This window comes from Ceratotherium simum, chromosome 10 (assembly GCF_057802395.1).
Source record: "Ceratotherium simum simum isolate JZ-2026a chromosome 10, ASM5780239v1, whole genome shotgun sequence".
NCBI lineage: Eukaryota > Metazoa > Chordata > Mammalia > Perissodactyla > Rhinocerotidae > Ceratotherium > Ceratotherium simum.
Window position 1 is genome coordinate 12,237,459 of NC_141909.1, and position 22,418 is coordinate 12,259,876.

General features: G+C 42.6%; 1 protein-coding gene and 1 long non-coding RNA gene across 5 annotated transcripts in view; one reads left to right on the forward strand and one right to left on the reverse strand.

The window, feature by feature from the left end:
• LOC147916056 (uncharacterized) overlaps positions 1-9,323 on the forward strand; it is a 111,071-nt gene extending 101,748 nt beyond the window's left edge. For both annotated transcript variants that reach the window (XR_015553376.1, XR_015553377.1), the window contains exons 3-5: positions 1,737-1,837; positions 2,868-2,986; positions 8,388-9,323. This is a non-coding gene — a long non-coding RNA (uncharacterized LOC147916056). The remainder of the gene's footprint in view (positions 1-1,736; positions 1,838-2,867; positions 2,987-8,387) is intronic.
• CLYBL (citramalyl-CoA lyase) overlaps positions 1-22,418 on the reverse strand; it is a 231,530-nt gene that overhangs the window by 59,935 nt on the left and 149,177 nt on the right. The gene's annotated exons all lie outside the window — the stretch shown is intronic.

Below are 22,418 nucleotides of genomic sequence, written 5' to 3' on the forward strand. Positions count from 1 at the left end.
AGCTGTTCACCCTCAATTGTGAGCTGGTAAATTGATTAACATCATATTCTCTAAATTTAAAATAAAGACTATGTTGGAAAACAGCTATTAAAATGTATTGAGACAGAGCTCTGAGTACAGACCAACAAATTCTGGCCAAAAAACCAGAGAGTCGACTGTTTGATAAATGTATAATAAAACAGCAGAATTTTATTATTTTTTTATTTATTTATTTATTTTAAGATTTCCCACCCCCCAAAGCCCCAGTAGATAGTTGTATGTCATAGCTGCACATCCTTCTAGTTGATGTATGTGGGACGCGGCCTCAGCATGGCCGGAGAAGCGGTGCGTCAGTGCGCGCCCGGGATCCGAACCCAGGCCGCCAGCAGCAGAGCACGCGCACTTAACCGCTAAGCCACGGGGCCGGCCCCAGAATTTTATTAATACTATTACTCTATGAAGCTGAAATACCCTAAAACAGAGAGGTTAATGAAGGGTGTGGATCTGGTAGAGAAACGAAGTTACCGAAACAAAGCTGGGGATGGAGGAATATCAAAACCAAGCTCTTTTTTCTGATAGTGGGGTGTTTCCTTCTACAAAAAAAAAAACTTAAGAAAATGGTGGTTCATTCAAAAGGTGGTATTTAGAGACAGCTACTATGTAAGCAAAAAATGTTTATTTCAAAAGCGATCTAATATATCGATTTAATAATGTTATTAATATGTTTTAAGTCCACATTATTTGATTTTTATTATTAGTAAGACCAACCATGATGTTAACAGGAAAAGAGATATTGGAGTTCTCAATTAATGATGTCCAACCTTTGAAATAAACTTGTCTGAAGTGGATTAGTCTCCTAAGGCTGCTATAAACAGTTACCACCAACTGGGCTGCTTAGAACAACAGAGATTTATTCTCTCACAGCTCTGAAGACCAGAAATTTGAGATCAAGGTGTCAACAGGGCTGTGTTCCCTCCCTGAGAATCCTTCTTTGCCTCTCCCAGCTTCTGCAGGCTGTCAGCATTCCTTGTGGCTGCATCACTCTAATCTCTGCCTCTGTCCCCATGTGGACTTCTCCTCTGCGTGTCTTTTATAACGACAGTTGTCATTGGACTTAGGGCCCACCCAGATGATCCAGGATGATCTCATCTTGACATCCTAACTACATCTGTGAAGACCATTTTTCTAAATAAGGTTGCATTTACAGGTTCTGGGGATTAGGAGGTGGACAAAGCTTTTGAGAAGGCATCATTCAATCCACTACAGGAATTGAGGTGTATTATTTTAATCATTCCATGCCTTGATATGCTTTGCAACACAAGAGTATCTTCAGATGGGTGAATACCAAAAGGCTTACAGTTCTTAGAGTCAGAAGTCAACAAGCATTGGGCTATGATAGCTAAAAACCATAGGTTAGCTAAAAGACCATGATAAAATACAATTATTTTATTAAATCATGGTTAATAACAAATGAAACCTGACTTGTCTAACAGATTTTCCATCCACAAATATTGTAATGTGCAAAAGTATTGCCTATGTTGTTTTTCACACCACTGCGTTTACTAGAACTGCTGAGAGGACTGTATATATGATTTTAAACCTAGGTGGATTTTTTTCCTCACTCTTGAAAGGAGTACTTCTTTGAGAAAAGAGTTCTTACAGCTTTGTTTTCAACCAGCTAAAAATGTTTTATGTATTACTTTAACCTATTGTCCTAATTGTCCTGTTTTCTGATTTGTATTTATGTCTTGAGACAGTAACTTTTTGAATAAAAATAAACCTACCAAAAAAAATGAATATGAACAGTGGAATGAATGGTTCCTCAAAAGAGCTACTAGAAAATATTATGTTAATAAAGGTGAGTTCTCCCTTTTCCATCCTTCCCTCTCCTCCCCACCTCCATTCAGGTGAACAGTGCCTGGACTATTTGAGGTTTTTGCAAGATCTCTAGGAGTATCATTGTATCCCAGGAGACAGGGCTTGGGACTGTCATAGAGTCACAGGGAAGTGGAGTTGGACAGAACTTAGAAGTGACTTGGGGCAACCCTAAACCTTACACATGACTCCCCTCTGCAACATTCCTGGCCTGAGGGGTACCCAATACCTGCTCGAATGCTCCCAAGTCCATCTTCTTGTTCTTGGCTAGCTCTAAATACTCTATTGTAAACTGTAGCGCTACCTGGAGCCATACTCAGCCTCTCCATTCATTCTGTGCATCAGTACCTGTTCTTTCCCTTTTTTGCTGCTCAGCTCCACTGGAAGAGCACCTGTTTAGGGGAAGAGGGAAGATGGTAGTTCTGAACCACTGTCTTAGGCTGTATGCTTGCAGTAATTCTTTCCACCAAGCATGCTGGCTTTTCCATTTAGGCCTAGTAGATATCTTTCATCATCCAGAGAATGCATTTTTAGATGGTTGGCTAAAGTTTGGAATCACAGAATCATACAAGAGTATGGCTGAGGAAAACTCAGCAATTATCTAGTCACTTTAGAAACAGGGGGGTAAAAGTCCCAGAGGGATCAACAAATTATTGAAGGTCACTCAACACGATGGGGGCAGAGCCAGGACCAGAACTCAAGTCTCCTGATGCCTAATTAAGCACTTTTCACTCTGTCACACATGATACAAAATGTGATGCAAAGCTTGTGCCTACGTGAATTACTCTTGAGATGTTGGCCTCTCTGGTGCTACCCAGTGAGATAATCAACATTCTACGGACTGAATGTTTGCATCTCCCCAAAATTCATATGTTGAAGCCCTAACCCCCAATGTGATGGTATTTGGAGGTGAAGCCTTTGAGAGGTAATTAGGTCATGAGGGTGGAGCCCTTAAATGGGATTAGTGCCCTTATAAAAAGAGACACAAGAGAGATAATCTTTCTCTCTGCCAGGTAAGGGCACAGCAAGAAGGGAGCTGTCTATGAACCAGTAATCGGACTCTCACCAGGAACCAAATCATCCTGCACCTTGAGCTTGGATTTCTCAGCCTTCAGAACCACGAGAAATAAAGGTATGTTGTTTAAGCCTCCCAGTCTATGGTATTTGTTAAAGCAGCTCAAACTGATTAAGACACAACCCAGTGAATATATTCAATGATATTTACTGAGTGTGTGCTATAGGCAGACAAGGTCTCTACTCTCAGAGTTTGCACACTCAGGTGAGTGAATGACTGACGGTACCCAAAAGGCTGCAAGGCTCTGATCCAGCTTTCTCATTAGGGTGTTGATTGGGAATAAGGTCACCTAGTTCAGCTCTTGATTCTTTTTTTTTTTTAAAGATTTTATTTATTTTATTTTTTCCCCCCAAAGCCCCAGTGGATAGTTGTATGTCGTAGCTGCACATCCTTCTAGTTGCTGTATGTGGGACTCGGCCTCAGGATGAACGGAGAAGTGGTGCCTCGATGCGCACCCGGGATCCGAACCCGGGCCACCAGCATCGCAGCGCGCGCACTTAACCACCAAGCCACAGGGCCGGCCCAGCTCTTGATTCTTTACTATACCCTTAAAGGAAAGGTAAAGTAACTGGAGTTAATGTCCTCACTTAGAAGTGTTCCTTAACTTGTCAGATGTCATCAATTGAATCAAAAGCGTCTCTTGGCCTAGAAAATAAGTCTCCTCACTTCCTCTCTAGTGCTCAACTCTAAGATTAAGCAGGAACTCAAGGTCAACAACTACGACAACAAAAAAGCTGTTTTTTATTAAAATTCATCATTGTCCATAAAATAAAGTATATCTCTTGGGAATAGTAAAGCCATCAACTAGCTACTCGTAAATGAGAGAGGCATTTTCTGATTGACGCAGCGAGCAAAAAAGACACAGATGGCGGATCCTTTTGGCATAGACTTATCCGCCCGGCTGTCTAATACGTTTCTTCACCGTTGCGTTAATTCTTCTTACATAGAACCATCACGGCAGTTTGCTTATTTCCAAGGAAGACAAAAAACAGAACAGTTTCTGTCTGTAAGATTCCTGCCTTCCTCCTAGGACACTGGGGTGGCCTGTTCACTGCAGGAGGCAACTGAAACGACCTGGATCCTTTGGCGTAAAATCTCAATACTCTGGCCGGGGCGAGATTCAACACAATCCTTTCCTCATGAAACAGGAAAAGAGACTAGACTTCTGTGGAGTATGTTACCTGGGCTGGACCTGATGCCTGAAGAAGATTCAGAATTTCCTTTAAAATGGGTTTTGGCTTGTTGGATGGAGCGTGCTGCATTACTGCTGGCTAGAGAGTCCCATGGGCTTGTGGCCCCGTCTTCTTTCATGAGGAATCCCTGCCAACCCAGGATCTGTGAACTGCTTCTGCCAGCCAATCTCTAATTTAGCATATGTACAAAGCCAGTTTTTGGACACCATGATGGAGCCTGGCATCTCTGCAGCCCTCCGTGTTTGCAATGCTCACAGTGAAATAACAAGTAACTAGCAAGATAGAAAAAAAAAAAAAACGACATGAAAAGGCTTTCTAAATTCACAGATAAATTGTCTATGTATTGTATATGTGTATGTGTCTCCCTCCTGCTTTTCCAACATAAACTTCCCCCATGCCTTTCTTTGTAGTTATTTCATTTAGATTTTCAGTCTGGGATGCACTTAGCAATAGCCAACACTGACAAAGATAAAACCCTGCTCCCCACTGAGAACATCTGATTTTTAAAATGTAGAAATGCTGCTCTTTACAAAATAGGACATTTCCCTTTTAATTAGCTTCAAAATACACCCAAATAATTTGCAACTAGGAAATGATACCATTTTAGAGTACTTAAAAATAATTCCTATGCATACAAAACCAATTTGATGAGAGGCACAAGCCAGTGAAACCTTCAGTTTTAAGAAAAATTGAGGGGCTTCTGTGGGGACAGCTGTCATTGCCATAGGAAAATTCACCTAACTCTCAGGCTTTTATCACTGCCTTCTCTCAGAAAACCCATGTCTAAGGTATGTTTGCTGAAATATTTGGGAACAATAGCTAATGGAGGCTTGACTACACCCATCCATCTTTGCTGAAAATGCCTCCTGCCTCCCTCCTATAGATTCTCTTGCCAATCATCTAGTTTTCAAACAGTTCTTCAACAGTGATTAAGTAGCCACAAAAGCCTCTATGGTGTTGTGTCATGCTATCTTTGAAAATAAATACATATACTGTGCTCACCTTCCCTGAAATGTGCTGGCACTGAGTCCTGAGAGGGACATCCATCAGGAGGGGCATTTTGACTTTTCCCTGTGCACGAATGAAATCAAATCTCTGGATGAAAGAGAGGGGAAATCTATGTGATTTTCTGCTGTGTATTTCTTCCAATGTATAGATTGTGACAATGACCAACTTTTTGGCTCTTTTGGTAAGTGAGATCCCTGCTCTCCTGGCCAGGTGAGCCATCACTGATAAGTTTGCTAGTGTGGGATGAACAAACCCTCCCAAACCATACCCAGTCCTCACCTGTGATGGCTTCTGTTGGTAGAAAAAGAGTCTGAGCCCTGCCTGTATAAATATAAATATTTCAGGACCATGGCTGATGGCAAGCTTTGCACGACCATGCAGAAGCCAAGCTTGATTGCCCTGGCCTGGTGTGGGGCTCCCCAGGTGGCAGGGCCTGAGAGCGGGCAGTGCAGTCGGTGGGGGGTGGACGTGAGTGCCTCCAATCATTCTGAGTAGCCCCTGGGCTGATTAGTGACGAGGGCTGACAGGCTCCTAAGGGGAGGTCCTGTCCAGTTTCCTTCTGCAGCGGGGATGATGGGCCATGCATGGGGTCCTGAGGCAGAGACTGGGGACTTTTTTGTGTGACTATGACTACATTCCTCATCAGCAAGTCCACACTCACGGTCTCTTCGGAGGCCGTTGACTCACTGGAGGATTACCATTAAGAGACATCTGCTCAGTGGCGCCAGGTTCTTTCCCCACCCCTCAGAGGCCAGCATGGTGTCTCCATGCAGCTTCACCCAAGCCAGACAGAAGGGCAAGGCGTCAGGTCTTGGGAATTAGAGAGGACGATCGATATGTATAAAAGGAACACAGTCACGGACAATTGAAAAGGCTCACACGTAACCCCACTGGGAACTGCTTAAAACTGAGGTCTGTGATAAACGACTCACGGAACCCAAACCCTGACTAGTATGCCTGCGATGGCCAGAGGTGAGGTTCATAACATTTGTGATTCACAGAGTTCAAGTGACTAGAATGTATGTGAAGGATTCCAGAACTGTCCTGCAAATAAAAATAACTACTTAAACAGGGAAGAATTTTTCACTCCTGAGTGATCTTGAAACCTTAAATTATGAGATCACCACCTTTCAAGTTTGGTGTCAAAGGAACGACTACTTCATTGAAACATAAAGTTTACAACTTGAGTTCCCCTGTCTCAGCACCACGAGACAACTGCCACCTTGCTGGCATATTGAGATTCCTTACTGATGGGCATGTATTCAAGTGGGGAGAGCATCTGGGGAATAATTAGAGACTGTATAGTTATAAGAACCAAGGCAGATATGGGATTAGAATGCAGCCGTTTTGAACTTCTGACTTATGATGAAATAAAATTGATAAGGATTAAAAAAAAATGCACTTTGGTTATATCAAAGTTAAGTTGATTTTAAAAAGATCAGAGTTGGATTATAATTTAGGATGAATTTACATGGTTTGTTGTTCCAGTGATGTAGTTGATTTTCCTAGTTAAAAGAAAATATTTTGTACCCTGGACCACTAAGAGTTGGGTTATAATAGTCAAAAAGAAGAAGGTAAACTCTGGATAGAGAGAAGCTGTATCAGTCAGGGATCTCCAGAGAAACAGAACCAAAAGGGGATAGATAGATTGATTGATTTTAAGGAACTGGCTCACAAGATGACAAGTTCAAAATCCACAAGGCAAGCTGGTGGGCTGCAAATAGGCAGCAGTTGATGTTGTAGTCCTGAGGCAGAATTTCTTCACCATGAAACCTCAGTTTTTGCTCTTAAGGCCTGCAACCGACTGGATGAAGCCCACCTACTTTATCCAGGGTAACCTACTTTACGTAAAGTCAACTTATTGTAGATGTTAACCACATTTACAAAATATCTTCCCAGCAACATCTAGATTAGTGTTTGATTAAATAACTCAGTATTATAGTTTAGCCAAGTTGATACATAAAACAGATCATCACAGTAGCTTTCTTCCAAAACATAAGAAATGTCTTCAGTCCAGGAAGATTCAGCCTTCTCCCTTTTGGAAGGGTCTTGTAAGCAACACTCCATTAAATGAGGGATGATATCCTAGTGATGTGCAGCTCTCTTGTCTTCCTCACCAGATATCCCTTGAAAAAGGCAGATCCTGAGCCTTGTATAGGTGGTATGCAGAAAGGGAACTGACAAATAAGCTGAAATGGAGGGGAGGAAGATCCACCTATTTTATGGTTTCCATTTAGGTTTTACCTGTGTCTCCGAAGCAGTTACTCCAACTACAGCCAATATATGAATGGTTGTCTGTGCCACCCACCTGACTAGTTCCTGGCACATGCTTTCCATCACCATCCTTCTCAAATATTCACTAAGTATGTCCTTTGAACGTGCAGCACGTGGGCAAACCTCATGAAAGGAGATTATGAACGTACTGTATGGACCAACAAGTCATGGGTGTTCTCATCCCAGAGAAACACAAGCTTCCTTCCCTGCTAATTATACTTTAAATCTTTCCTTTCATAACTTTTATATTCATAAAATACTTTAAAGATTTTATTTATTCAGTTTTTTCCCCCCAAAGCCACAGTAGATAGTTGTATGTCATAAGTTCACATCCTTCTAGTTGCTGTACGTGGGACTCAGCCTCACGTTGGACGGAGAAGTGGTGCCTCGGGGCGCTCCCGGGATCCGAACCCGGGCCGCCAGCATCAGAGCGCGCGCACTTAACCGCTAAGCCACGGAGCCGGCCCTCATAAAATACTTTAAACAACAAAACATCCTTCATTTATTTTTTATTTTTTATTTTTTTGTGAGGAAGATCAGCCCTGAGCTAACATCCGTGCCAATCCTCCTCATTTTTGCTGAGGAAGACCGGCTCTGAGCTAACATCTATTGCCAATCCTCCTCCTATTTTTGTCCCCCAAAGCCCCAGTAGATAGCTGCGTGTCATAGCTGCACATCCCACTAGTTGCTGTATGTGGGACGCGGCCTCAGCATGGCTGGAGAAGCGGTGCGTCGGTGTGCCACCCGGGATCCGAACCCGGGCCGCCAGTAGCGGAGCGTGTGCACTTAACCACTAAGCCACGGGGCCGGCCCACATCCTTCATTTAAAGAGGACTAAATGAAAAGGAAAAAAACCCTTGGAATAAAAAAGTATCATTTTGATTCTTATCTCTAAGGTCAGATAATAACAACTAATATTTACATGGTACTTTATCATTAATAAAAGGCTTTCACATATACTTATTTTATTTCTATCCTTGCAGCAACCTTGGGAGGTCGATGGTATTATCCCCATTTTACAGATGACGGCACAAAGGCTTGGAGGTTGACAGACTTTTCTGATATCACACAGCCCGCAGACTGCTGAGCAGCGACTGGAACTGCGGCCTTGTGCTCCTGGCTGCACCTTGGGCTGCCCAGACCACTCTGTTGCTGGTGTCCAGCTCAACCTTCAAATCTTCGTTTATGGAGTTACATAAATGTGGCCAGAATCTGACTGTCCAATAAATCATAAGCAATTATCTGCTCATGGAAAACCTTTGTTGAAGGTAGTGTTCCCACATACGGCCAGGTACCTTTCCTCTCCATTTTCTTTCCTGGGTGCAGAGAGCTCTACTGGAAATCACTGGGAGGTCTGTGCACAATGAGGAGCAAGGAATGAGAGGCAGGATGTGAATCTATTCCATAAAGTGAAAACTTATGCCCTAACAAATAATTAAGAAAACACTCAAGGTCATTTCCTCAGCTGATCATCACCAGCAGAGCCAACTTTGGATTAAACACTTCTGCTCAGTGGTTTTGACATTCTTAGTCAGGCATATCTTGATGAAATTAGAGATGCAGAAAATATTTTTTGATGGAGTGCAGGGACAAAACAGCTAGAAGGGAAGCCAATTCTGTGCACAAACTTGTGCAGTCTGAAATAAAGAGAAGAGAAAGCAAGAGATTAAGGTGCATGTCCTTGTGCGAGTGTGTGTGTGTATAAATCAAGGAAGATGAAAACAAGTGATAGAAGAGGAAAGGGGAATCTGGGGTGATGCTAATTAATTAGACTTTAAGATCTTGGCAGCGAGAGGTGTGTTTATAAACAATCTTCACTGAAACATACCTTTCCAACTACTAATGATTTTATTTGCCAGAAATAGTCTCTAATTATTCTGTACTTGTTTCAATCCAAAAATGGAGAAAGAAATATTACTAAGTGAACAAAAAATGGAGAAAGAAATATTACTAAGTGTTATAATATAATCTCTGCATAGAGATTAACATTTCTAATGCTCAATTAATGAAGTGTGGCCCATTCAAACTATTTTACAAAAGATTAGGTGGGGGGGCTATTAATCAGAAGGCTTTCAAACTAGTGGAGAAGGAAAATTAGATGAAAGATGTAAGAAATAATAGAATGCAACCCTTCAGGAATCTCTTAATAACATGCTTATACTAAGCCACCAGCAAGCCAACTAGTTTTCCTCTTGGGATTTAAGTCTAGAAAAGTTTGATCTGTGAGGATAGAATAAAGACTTGCAGACATGCCAAATCTTTTAAAAAATTATCTCCCATATATCCTTTCTGAAGAAGTTACGAGAGGATGTACTCTATTAAAATGAGGGAATAAACCAAGAAAGAAAAAGACATGATATCCACTAAACAAAAGATCCAACTCAGAAATCAGGCCAAAGGACTTCCCAGGATGACAGGAAGGGAAACTACGAGATAACAATTTAGTGGGCAACCAGCACAGATTGGAGCAGTGGATGACAGCTCTGTTGGAAAGTTTGGGATTGAATTAGTGAGAGATACACAGAAAGTAAAGTAAATTCAATAGGTGAAAGGATAAACAAACTGTGGTACACTTATACAATGGAATCTTATTCAGCAATAAAAAGAAGAGCTATCAAGCCACAAAAAGACATGAAGGAACCTTAAATTCATATTGCTAAGTGAAAGAAGTCAGTCTGAAAAGCCTACATACTGTATGATTTCAACTACATGACATTTTGGAAAAGGCAAAACTTCAGAGACAGTAAAAGATCAGTGGTTCCCGGGGTTCACTGGTAGCAGGGTGAATAGAGAGAGCAGAGGAGATTTTGACGGTAATAAAACGATTCTGTATGATACTGTACTAGTGGACACATGACATCATGCAGCTGTTAAAACTCATAAACTATACAACACAAAGAGTACATCCTAATGTAAACTATGGACTCCAGTTAATAAAATCTTTTTAAAATAAATAAAGAAAACCAAGACAATTATTAATTTCAGGAAATACAAGAAAGCAAATATAATCACAGTGAACATATCGCTCAGTTGTGAAAATACATTGTCACATTAAGTAAACACTGAATAGTGATACGATCCTAAAATATGTTATATTTATATTGGGAGGATTAGGATAAGGGAGAAGGGTAAGAGAACTCAATTCTCATCTTACATAAAAAGAAGTCAAAAGATAATACATAAAATGGAAAATCAAGAAATAACAGTATAAACATGCTATTTAGAAACAGCAAGAAAGTTAGAAAAGTTGAAAGTAGCTTCTTCTAGGGAGCAAGACTTGGAGAGGGGCAGGGAAGTCTGATTTTCTTTATGAGCTTTATTGTAACAGAAAGGAAACCCCTAAATCAACTATGTTTCCCTGACTCCTCAGCACTTTGGGGCACAGTTGTGGGTAGGGCACCATATTAATAAGGTAAGAGCTATGATCTCTCTCTCTGAGCACATGGACCATACCTTACTCCTCATCTTACTGCAGACATGTGCCATTTGTCTGAATGGAAACTGGGCTAGAGCATGTGGAGGGATCAGCACAAATCCATGATCACCACTTACTAAGGCCTTTTGGGCTGATTTGTGGGTGTGTTGCACTTGATTTTGTTAAGCACGGCTCTTTTAAGTCACCCTGCCTGCCCCTGCCAATGCACCAACACAGACTAGAGGGATCTTCAGCTTTCATGAGTTAGTCGTGAACTATTTCCTTGACTTCTTTCATGACCCTGATCTTGTCCCAGTTTTAAGCCTCTCAGCCACCAGTCCTGCTTTTTTGCTCTCTTGTTTACATTCTTACCCATTCATTTGGACTTGATGGTATAGATACTGTATTTGTGTAATAAACTACCTCAAAACTTAGTGGCTTAAGGGGCTGGCCCAGTGGCGCAAGTGGTTAAGTGCGCACACTCTGCTGTGGCGGCCTGTGGTTCGCTGGTTCGGATCCTGGGCGCGCACCGACGCACCGCTTATTAAGCCATGCTGTGGCGGCCTCCGATATAAAGTAGAGGAAGATGGGCACAGATGTTAGCCCAGGGCCAGTCTTCCTCAGCAAAAAAAAAAAAAAAAAAAAAAAGAGGAGGATTGGCATTGGATGTTAGCTCAGGGCTGGTCCTCTTCACAAAAACAAACAAAAAAAACCTTAGTGGCTTAAAACCACAACCATTTTATTTGCTCATGATTCTGTGGGTTAGAATTTGCACTGGCTCACCTAGGTGGTTCTCTTGCTGGTCCACTGGGGGAAGCTTATGTGCATCCAGTTATCTAGTGGCTTGACTGGGGCTGGATGATCTAAGATGGACCCACTCACTTGTCTGATTGTTAGTGCAGGCTGTCATTAGGGCCATGTCTCCAGCAGGAGAGCCAGGGATTTTTCACAAGGTGGCAGAGTTTCAGAAGGGCAAGCCCCAATGTGTTCCACCAGCAAAGGCAAGTCACATAGCCCAAACCAGAATCAATGCAGGAGGGAACTACACAAGGGTGTGGATCAGGAGGCATGAATCATTGGGGTCTTCCCTGGTTATGCTCTGGGTTCCTGCTTGATCTCCAGCCAGCAGCACTCAAATGGAATCCAGATAGCTCGCCAAGAAATGGATGCGCCATTTTTTCTTTCCAAGAAGAATGTAAGCTCACTGGGGATTTATTTTTCACTCCTTTATCACCCATCCATAGAAGTAAACCAAGGCAATGTGCTTTCTATGAAGGGAACTAGGTCCTCCAGACTCTGAAGTCAACATCACCAGGCTAGGCCAGACCTGGGAGAGCAGGGGAAGAGGAAGGAGGGCTTTTGACTCCACACGTGCAGTGCTCTGGTGCTGCCTTGCAACACACACCAAAATCCCTCGGCTCTGCCCTTCACAGAGAGCAACAAGCCTAATTTTCCATAGAAAATAAAAATTAGATATATGCTTATCCAATAACGGGAGCAATTTTGGATAAATTATGATATCTGTTCCTTCATTTATTCACAGAATAATGTGAATTAAACCAATTAAGTGCCGGGCACTGTGTGAGATGCTGGGCATTCAAAGATGAATACATTATAGTTCCTATCTTTAAGATACTCAGAGCCTAGTTAGGGATGCAGATAAAATAGACATCCTTCAACATCCAAAATCTAATCCATTCCTTGAAAATGGTTGGATAGCAAGCTTTTGGGTAGTGAGAGCCTATATTCCATCATTATAAATGGAACCAATAGTATTGTATTCCCAGCCCACTCAAAAACCCCAATCAATTGCCTCAAAAAACATTTTTTTTTTTTTTTTAAAGATTTTATTTATTTTATTTTTTCCCCCCAAAGCTCCAGTGGATAGTTGTGTGTCGTAGCTGCACATCCTTCTAGTTGCTGTATGTGGGACTCGGCCTCAGGATGAACGGAGAAGTGGTGCCTCGATGCGCACCCGGGATCCGAACCCGGGCCACCAGCATCGCAGCGCGCACACTTAACCACCAAGCCACAGGGCTGGCCCTCAAAAAACATTTTAAAAAGTTTAGTTGCCTACATAACAACCCATCAAGTATTTTCTACATAATGTGAAGGATTTAAAACACTAATTATCTAATTATTTAACAAACAATGAGCACTCATGGGTGTGTTTTTTACAGTACATGATACTGTACAGTAGCAAATACAACTTACGTTTTCCTTCTATGCCATATTAAAAATGTATGTTGATGTACATAAACAATGAAACAATAAGCTAAGGATCCTTTCTTAGAGGACGTGATACCACGAGATGGACGTTAGTGATAATGCACATGTTTAAAGGATGATCTTGGCGGGAAAACAGCTGAACGCCCTCTGATCTTTTAATCTGAATCCATACGAAACCTAAATGTTTTTGCCAGCACACTCATGCAAATTTGTGTTGGAACTTTGACCCAGAAGGTGAATTCTGGGTTAAAAGTTTTTGCAAGTTGTTATAGTGAGTACTCCAATGGTGAGAGTTTAGATAGTGCGGGAGTTTTGTACCAATATTGAGACTATGAAGCAATGTGACAGTGATCCCTGCAGAGGGTTACGTGACGGAAGGAAGAAACAAAACTATTCGGATGAATACGACTAGGTATACATTCTGTGTGCATGTGGGCAAGGTGAACAAAGAATATTGAAGCAGCACACCTACTGTTACTGTGATAAGTTTCTGAGTGATTTTTTTCCATTTCTATCAATCTATTATTGTTGTTATATTGTTGTTTTTGCAGTTAAGATTTTTAAAATATGGGCATGTGCAAAAACAATGGATGCCAATACAAGTGTGAGCACACATGAATGTAACAACCCAGTCCCTGCCCCTGCATGATCTTCAGTGCCTGCTTAGACTACTGCAAGTGGAGAAGGTCGGACATAGGAAAGAGCATCTGGATCAGGTCTGCTTTAGGGAAGCTGGGATTCTCTGCAACCAGCAGCCATTGAATGCAAATGTCACATTTTATATATATAAAATACAAGTACCTTGCTTTATACAGTAGGTAGCTGAGGGTGTATTACATTTCTATAATTTAAATTATACCAAAGAAACACAAGGGGAACTCAATATTTAAAAGTCCCTTGTAGAGAATTCTTTTTTTTTTTTTATTTTATTTATTTTTTCCCCTCAAAGTCCCAGTAGATAGTTGTATGTCATAGCTGCACATCCTTCTAGTTGCTGTATGTGGGACGCAGCCTCAGCATGGCCGGAGAAGCGGTGCATCGGTGCACGCCCAGGATCCGAACCCAGGCCGCCAGCAGCGGAGCGTGTGCACTTAACCGCTAAGCCACGGGGCTGGCCCGAGAATTCTTTCGACGAGCAAAAATTACTTTGACTTTAGGAGTAGTCACTCACCTGATTTAACTATTTTGATAAGTTGGATTTCCTCAAAGCAGGGCATAACAGCAGCATCTTCACACTTGTTTTAGACAATTATGGTACATCAGCTTGATGGAATATTAAGCAGTCATTGACATTTATAATTATGAAGACTGTGGTGATGCGGAAAAATGCTTGTGGTGTGGTAAATGAAAAAGAGCTAAATATAAAATTATATTGAAACTATTACTGCAACTAAGTAAAAATGTGTGGGGAAGGGCTAGAAAAGAACTCATAATAAGGAAAGTATTTTTACATACATCACATTTCAATCTCAAGTGGATTAAGTGGAGCTTTGCAAAAAGCAAATCCTACCTTAGAGCTACAGAAACTGAAGAGGTTAAACAACTTCACATTTAGCTACAGCGATGTGAGCTGCTATAACAGAGATACCCACAACTATAGAGGCTTAACACAACAGTAGCTCCTTTCCTGTTCATGTCGAATCTGATCTGTGGTGGGGTGGAGTGGCAGGGGCTGTGCCTCCCGCTCCACACAGTCTTCAGGGACCCAGGCTGCCAATGGCTTTATCATCTTTAACCTACAACTTCCAAGGTTTTCTCTGGTTATTAACTATCACAAGGAGAAAGAACATGGAGGATAGTGAAAAGTTTTTATGGGTGAGGGCTGGAAGTAGGATATGTCATTTCCACCCATATTCTGTGCGTCAAAAATCACATGGCAGTATATAACTGCAAAGGATGCTGGGAAATATCATCTGTGTGCCAGGAAGATATGGAAGTTGCCACATGTGGCTGATATCTGCCACACAAATTCTTACATCTAACCAGAGGAAGGGCAAGAACTGGATTCCAGGTCTCCCTCTCTTAGCTCAGTGCTTACTTACATTTTCATCTCTCATTCTCTCTCTCACACACACATGCACGTGCACATATACACACATTAAAAATAAAGACTTATGTGTTGAAATCGAAACAGAAAAAGGTTGTTCTACATCTAAGGACTCCCAGTATACAATCTGATTCCTTTTAGGAAACACATTACATTCTAAATGAAAATCACACCTAGGAAGGAAATAGTTACCAGGGATAAATCCAAAGTTCAGGAACAAGAGAATTTGGCTAAGAGCTGACTTGGCTGAGAAAGAATGAGCAAATGCTGGCATAATTACATGGCCCTTGTATTTCCAGTGTCATTCACATCTTTGCTTAGGCGTTATCCCATTACCCATAGGTAGGAGGAAAATCAAATCCTACCTGTAGCATACATTAAGACCCCCTGCCACTTCCCATGAAATCTCAGCCAGAAGGCACTAGAAAAGAGTTGGCATATTTCTCTTCTTTGGGGCCTGTTTTTACTAGGCTCTTGCCCAACACTTCAGGTCCATTCCATTGTGGTTGTGACCAACAAAAGTAAGGACGCAGTCGTTGGGAGCCATTTTCAAGCCACAACTTCTTAAGCAGCCCAATAAAATATTATTTTGGGGTTGCATCCTGGAAAACAGTCTTAAATTTGGCATTTTTGAAGTCAAATGTTCTCATTGGGTGAATAAATCAGTTCAAATCAGAACAAATCAACAAATCTTACTGGTCGTTGGTGGGGCTCGGTAAGTGTTGTTTCTGCCAGATACCTAAGTTATTTGTTGTTAGTGTCATTGAGTAGATTCCAATTCCTAGTCACCCTGTGTACAGCACAGCTGAACCCAACCAGGTCTTACTGTGCCATCCTCCCACCTTCCGACACCGTATCAGACAATGCTCCACTGCTATTCATAGGGTTTTCATGGCCAATTTTTTCGGAAGTGGGTGGCCAGGTCCTTCTTCCTAGTGTGTGTTAGTCTGGAAGCTCTGCTGAAACCTGTGCACTAGGGGTGACCCTTCTGCTATTTGAAATACCAGTGGCAGAGCTTTCAGAATCACAGCAACACGCAGCTGCCACAGTATGACAACCAATGGACAGGTGGTGTGATTCCCTGACCAGGAAATGAACCTGAGCCATGGCAATGAGAGCACCGAATCTTAACCACTAGACCACCAGGGCTGGCTATCTAAGTTATAGCCAGAGCTTAGATTGGACAATGAGAAAAACAAAATTGCTATTTTATATTTCTCTGTCCCCTGCCAAGACTAACAGTGCAATGCCTTAAACATTTGGGCACTTGATAAATACTGAGCTAATCATTATGAACATAATTATTATGTTATGTTGTTTGACTACAATTTAGAAACTACTGAAGTTTGGATAATTGTATCTACAGTAAATATTACCAGGCTGCTCTGCTTATAAGTCTGCTCTGAACTCTTCATAGATCTACCCATTCCCTCATCCACACCATCCACACACACATCTACACATACCATCCATGCACAGACCATACACACATGCACACCATACACACACACACACACACACACGAGTTGCGTCTTGCTACTCACAGGGTTTCAGCTCCCTTCTGGGATCATGCCTTCTAACCTTTATTTCTGGGACTGCTGCTCCTCATAGTTGTTCCATGGGTGATCCCAAGTGTCCTGGTGAGCATGCAGGTCTGAAGTGCCTCCCCCAGAGGCAGAGTGGGAATACAGGTGGTGTATTCTCTGGGGTCACCAGACAAACCTGTGCTTTAGGAGGCCCACGCAGCTCACCCTCTACCAACTTTTTATTTCCACATTCGAAAGGTGAAACTTTGCCTCTGGGATAAAGAAACATCTAGGAGGCTCGATTCCTACGCTCTGAGCTCAGTCTGTTTCCGACTCTATGACCTGGGTACATTCCTTACTTTTCCAGTGGGTTTGCCAGCCCTTGAGCCAGGGCTTGCAGTAACCCATAATGTCTATATGATGAGGAGGGAGGGAATGGCAACTTAAAAGCTGGTGTCAGAATACTTCAGGGATAAAACTGCCTTTTTAAAAAATATTATTTTAATAATCACCTTCAATATGGTTAGTATAGAAAGGCTAAGGGTAGAAAGAACTATTTCTGTTCAGTTAAAAAAAAAGAAAAACTGGTTGGACCATTTGCTAGTGGAAAGATAGCCATCAGGGTAAGGCTGGGATGGACTAGGAGTGAGACACAGAAAACCAAATTTCTCCACAAAATAAAGCAAGAAGAATGGAGAGGTTCTAGCAGTTTGAGAAGGAAGGGGAGAGGGAGTCCAGAAAAGAGGTGGGACTTTGATCCATGACAATGGCCTATGGATTTTTCTATTTTAAATAGTTTATTGCACTATGATGTGACTCCCAGAGGCTGGAGGACTTAGGGACAGCAAAGTGGCCGTCATGTAGTTTACAAGTAAGGTATATAGAGCACTTACTATATGCCAGGCTCTGGGCTATGCAGCTTACATGCACATTCTGATTTAATCCTCATGCCCACTCAGTGTGATAAGCCTGTCATTATCCCCATTTTACAGATAAAGACATGGAAGCCTGCCAAGGGTCTAGACACCCAGTAAGTCAGAGCTGAAATCTGAGTTTGACTGATTCCAAAATCCATCATATTTTTTAGTCACTAGAGCATATTGTCCTCATGAACACTGAAGACTGTAGTACCAAGCTACGGAGCAGAAATTATTTGCAGTTCACTAATTAAGGGCAATAAAAGCATCCCAGAAATGCAAAGTACTAAATAAATACTAGTATTACTGTTCTTTCACTTGACCACTGACATCTAGAGGAAGCACTGTCATCTAAAATGGAAACGTGACAAGCCAGCAAGGGCTTATTAATGCCACACGAAAATCATATAGTTAAATACTCATGCTTGCAGTCCACTGGATATTTATATTCTGAAGACCATGTTCTCAGGCACCGGACTCCCATAAAGGTCAGGATCATTTGAAAATCTAGAAGAAATAAGGCCGTATCACTTCATTTTTTTGAGACAATAAGAAGAAAAGTGGGCACAGAATTTTGGCGCAGAATTGTAAAGCAGAAATCATGGTGCCTCTACCACTCCTGCTTCAAAAAGAAGAAATTATAGCCTTTCATTCTCCTAGCAGCATGTAAGTAAGGTTTAGATGAGTGAACAGATGCATGCAAAAATCAACCACGTGCATATAAAACATTCATTTTCACAATCTGGTAAATCTGCTAGGTACACATGAAACGGAGCCAAAGTGATTTCAGTAGAATGCAATGTCATAGCCGCAGCACGACAGAGATCCTTCTTGGCCTGTTTCATTGCCAGGCCTGTTATCATTCAGGGTCCTGGGTGTATTGATCACCCAGCCACCAAGGATCTGTGAACAGTCCCATAAATGGTGGCATGATTTGCCAAACCCCAGCTGACCGGCTTGTGTGATTTCCATCCTTATTAACAGACCAGAACATGCGACTGTGCTCTAGCCTTTCCCACCTGGAGACCTTTGCTGAGCTTCTTGCTACCCAGCCCCTTATCCTTCCTATAGGTAGTTCATAGAATTACAAAGTCTGAAAACAGGAAGTGTCCTTAGGGATGATTTTGTCTAATTCTTTCATTTTATGGATGAGATCCAGGGAGAAAAGTCTTGCCCAAAGCCACATGGGTCATTAATAATGATTCCCAAACCCATGCTTTTGTCACCACGTGCTGTCTCCATTGAAATCTGGACTCAGACTGTATGAGAGGGAATTTCTGTAATTCCATCAACCCCAAACATCTGTATGTCTACAAAATATTTATAATGCAAAGGGCTCTATTTAGTCTTCTCTTGGATTTCCTGTTTGTTTACTGGACCACAAGTCCTCAAACCCATAACAATACAGGTTTACAAGCCCCTATTAGAAAACCTTAGACACAAAGATGTTTCAGAATGAAGAATTTTTTGGACTTTAGAAAGGTAAAATTGTAGCTAGACAGTCTATTTTATATCACCCCTCCCCAAAAGTTAGATCAAAATGTAGGACTAATCACACCAAGGGATGAAGTCTACAGATTGTCTCACATCAGGTTAGGTCAGCTTTTGCTGCCAAGTGGGTTGGCCAAAAACTTATGATAAAACTTTTGGTTTTCAGAGCTCTTTGCATTTTGGAATTGTGGTTAAAAGATTGTGGATTCATACTATTCTCTTCCCACAAGTGGCTTTAAATAAATATCATGGACTGGTTGGATAGTATCACTTTATCAACAAAAGAGTGGTTTTTCACTAGAATCTTCTTGTTAAGACTTGTCTCTCTATACATTTCAGTTATTCCAGTTGCCTCTCAGTTATACGCCAGGTAACAAAATGGAAGGGCCCCACACTAGCCAGACCTTAGGGAGCTTGGGTTCAGAAGCTGGCTGCCTTGTTTGTTTCTCGGATATTTTGCAGAGCAGATCCAGCTGGGATCATGGGAGGGGCAGGCGCGTTACAAGGCAGCTGGGAGGTAGTGATGGGGACTGGAAGCAGCACTGTCCTCTGGGCTTCGGTAAAAGCAGAGCAGAGAGGGCCTGCTACAGGTCCCCCATGGGCCACTGATCACGCCTGCATCTCTGGGCTTTCTTGGGCTCCAACTGCTTCTCAGCTTCCTCCTTCTTGTCAGATGGGCAGGTTTCCAGAGCTGTCAGCTTTTCTTCTGCCCAAGTTAACAGGGACATTGATTTTGGAGGAAGGGAGGCCCTTCCTCCCCCAGCTCGTCCTTCCTCGCTCCTGGCTCAGCCACGCCAGCTCCGTGGCATTGTCCGGTTTTATTAGTACTGCCTGGCTGAGGCCTCCTTTCCCAGGCGGCCCTTGTCCAGCCCCTCTTCACTTGGCATGTCAGCGTGCACTTCTGGTCTCCCAGGGACAGTCTGCTTACCTGGATAATGGACACTAGACCCCCTGGTTTCCAAAGTGGGCTTCTGTACCACAGCGGGGCTTGCATCTGTTTTCATTGTTTTCGGGACTGTTGCTGAGAGGGAGTCCCATAAACGTGACCTTGCTTGGCTGGTTGGGATTGATGGAAATCAGATCACTTTGGGGGTTCTAATGGGCCTGGATGGAGGGGTTTTGGAGTGGCACAGGAGGGTCTACTGTGTTTGTGAGGAGGCCCTTGCTCCTTCAGACCTGGAACATGGCTTTCCTAAAATTTTTCATCTGGCATAGAACTGTAAGCACCTATTTCTTTGAGGATTTTCTTCATAGGGATAGGAGGATGGAATTTTACTTTGAAAACCGTAAAAGTCTTCTAAGATAAAGAACCTACTTCTATCTTTTGGAGCAGACAGCGTGGGTAGGTTTGGAGAAGGAAGGAAAGAAGGAAAGGGAACCCTTGTCTCCCATGTCATCTGTATTCCTCACCACCCTCATTTCTTCTCACTAACCATTCTTCTCACAGCATGTGGAAGGCCTCCTCATCCAGCTGCCCAGCTCCAATCCAGTCTACTGCATCCAGAATGATAATTTGTAAGACACCCAACTCTGCTGCTTAAAATCCTTAGTAGCCTTCCATTATCCTTAGAACACATGTGCAGTCCCTACCATCATCCTGGTCCTGCATCACCTAGCCCCTGCCCACCTCTCTAGCTTCACCCTGCACGACCCCTAGGCTCTGGGCACTCGGGCATCACTGGCCTTCTCACAGGCTTCTTGCTGCTCCTGGGCCTTTGCACATACCTGTCCTCCTGCCCAGAAGGCTCTCTCTCTGCTCCCTTTCCTGCCTGCACCCTACCCTTAGTCCAGTTATCTCCTGTTCATCCCTTCAGATCCTAGTTCAAGTGTCATTTCCACAGGAACTCCTTCTCTCAGCTGGAGTCCTGTTTCACTCTCTCATAGCACCCTGTACTTTGCCTTCCCACCACCTATCACAGTTCACAACTATACATTTATTTCAATTACCACTGGACTGATCTCTGCCTCTCACCAGCCCAAGGTCTGTAAGAGGAGGGACTGCATTTACTTTGCTCACCACTGTCACCCCCAGCGTTAGTCTTGTGTTGCCAGATAGCAGTTTCTCGATAATTATTCAATGAGTCACTGAGCGAATCATTTATCTAGCTAGTAAGACAACTTCACCAACAATGCTACTCCTATGTAAGAAAAAAGCAAGTGGAAATTTCCACTTGCTGGCAAAACTCAGGCATAGGTTATCCTTGAGAGTCCAGATGAGTGAGCCAGTGTCTCCACGCCCTGAGGGCGAGTCTGCTGTGCTGGCTACATCCAGCTTCATGTTTCTCTCCTGAAGCTCCAAGGGCCTTTTCTGATGGCAGACTGGCATGTCTTCCCTGAGTTTTCGTGTTGGCCAAGAGGAACACGTCACATTGGTAATAATGTCAGTAAACTCTGAAGCTGCCAAGGAGAGCAGGAAGCAGAGGCCAAGAGGAAGCCAGCAGAGCCTTAAACATGCAAGCCCTGGAAATCGTCTCATTACCAGAGGTGCCAGCCGTCACACCCTGGATGGAAGGGCATAATTGCTGAAAACAGCTAATCACTAACAGCATGACAGCCCAGGGCCCACAGCCATCCCTTTCTTCACTTTCCGGATCTGTCCCACCACGAGGGGAAAGGTGCCAAAAGAGGAAGCCAGGCGTGAAGACATGGCTCCTTTCTCAGATAAAGGGCATTTTTTCTCCCAACTTCCACAAGATGCTTTGGAAGCCCTCTATTAGTTACCAAGACTGAAATCTTGATGCTTTTATCCAATTGCAGTGCCTCTGGACTTCAGAGATGTGATCTTAGGCCCAGCATGGCAGAGGATGGTCTTCTGTGTGACACTGGGGCATTTTTTCTCCCAACTTCCACAAGATGCTTTGGAAGCCCTCTATTAGTTACCAAGCTTGAAATCTTGATGCAGAGGACGTCTCAAAAAAGCTTTCTTGTGAAAGCAAAATGGGCAACATGGATTGGGCACTCATTATGTAGACACTACTGCATAAGGTTCCTATGGGAAAAATAAAGTAAAAATGGCCCTCATAATTTCTTTGTTCAATTATATTTATCATAAATGTATCTATGGTAATCCATTAAAATAAGTGGATGGTTTCATCTAGCAAATGTCCACATAGATATCAAGACAGAAGTTGTCACAGGTATCTGGGAGGTGTGTGTATGTACGAAATAAAAAGCATAGCACTTGGACAAATTCATGTCTTTTATCTTTTGTCCCTAACCCACCTCCCTCAACCATCTGTCGAGACCCTTTTGTGAGCCTCAAGCTCTACTAGGTGCTTAGGATACAAACGTGGTTGTAGCCTCAAGGAGCTTATGTACTAGTAGAAGAAACCCACAAATAAATCAGCAATTATGCTGTGGAGTAGAAAGTACTAGGCTTGGAGCTGTCA